We start from the raw sequence: 1,464 nt of genomic DNA on the forward strand, positions 1-1,464 counted from the left end.
AAGTATTCGGCTCCCTTGAACTTTTCCACATTTTGTCACATTACAGCCACAAACATGAGTCAATTTTATTGGAATTCCACGTGAAAGACCAGTACAAAGTGGTGCACACGTGAGAAGTGGAATGAAAATCAGACATGATTCCAAACATTTTTTACAAATAAATAACTGAAAAGTGGGGTGTGCGTAATTATTCAGCCCCCTGAGTCAATACTTTGTAGAACCACCTTTTGCTGCAATTACAGCTGCCAGTCTTTTAGGGTATGTCTCTACCAGCTTTGCACATCTAGAGACTGAAATCCTTGCCCATTCTTCTTTGCAAAACAGCTCCAGCTCAGTCAGATTAGATGGACAGCGTTTGTGAACAGCAGTTTTCAGATCTTGCCACAGATTCTCGATTGGATTTAGATCTGGACTTTGACTGGGCCATTCTAACACATGGATATGTTTTGTTTTAAACCGTTCCATTGTTGCTCTGGCTTTATGTTTAGGGTCGTTGTCCTGCTGGAAGGTGAACCTCCGCCCCAGTCTCAAGTCTTTTGCAGACTCCAAGAGGTTTTCTTCCAAGATTGCCCTGTATTTGGCTCCATCCATCTTCCCATCAACTCTGACCAGCTTCCCTGTCCCTGCTGAAGAGAAGCACCCCCAGAGCATGATGCTGCCACCACCATATTTGACAGTGGGGATGGTGTGTTCAGAGTGATGTGCAGTGTTAGTTTTCCGCCACACATAGCGTTTTGTATTTTGGCCAAAAAGTTCCATTCTGGTCTCATCTGACCAGAGCACCTTCTTCCACAGGTTTGCTGTGTCCCCCACGTGGCTTGTGGCAAACTGCAAACGGGACTTCTTATGGTTTTCTGTTAACAATGGCTTTCTTCTTGCCACTCTTCCATAAAGGCCAACTTTGTGCAGTGCATGACTAATAGTTGTCCTATGGACAGATTCCCCTACCTGAGCTGTAGATCTCTGCAGCTCGTCCAGAGTCACCATGGACCTCTTGACTGCATTTTTGATCAGCGCTCTCCTTGTTCGGCCTGTGAGTTTAGGTGGACGGCCTTGTCTTGGTAGGTTTACAGTTGTGCCATACTCCTTCCATTTCTGAATGATGGCTTGAACAGTGCTCCGTGGGATGTTCAAGGCTTTTGCAAAGAAGAATGGGCAAGGATTTCAGTCTCTAGATGTGCAAAGCTGGTAGAGACATACCCTAAAAGACTGGCAGCTGTAATTGCAGCAAAAGGTGGTTCTACAAAGTATTGACTCAGGGGGCTGAATAATTACGCACACCCCACTTTGCAGTTATTTATTTGTAAAAAAATGTTTGGAATCATGTATGACTTTTGTTCCACTTCTCACGTGTACACCACTTTGTGTTGGTCTTTCACGTGGAATTCCAATAAAATTGATTCATGTTTGTGGCTGTAATGTGACACAATGTGGAAAAGTTCAAGGGGGCCAAATACTTTTGCA

This window comes from Astatotilapia calliptera, chromosome 16, assembly GCF_900246225.1.
Source record: "Astatotilapia calliptera chromosome 16, fAstCal1.2, whole genome shotgun sequence".
NCBI classification, from domain to species: Eukaryota; Metazoa; Chordata; class Actinopteri; order Cichliformes; family Cichlidae; genus Astatotilapia; species Astatotilapia calliptera.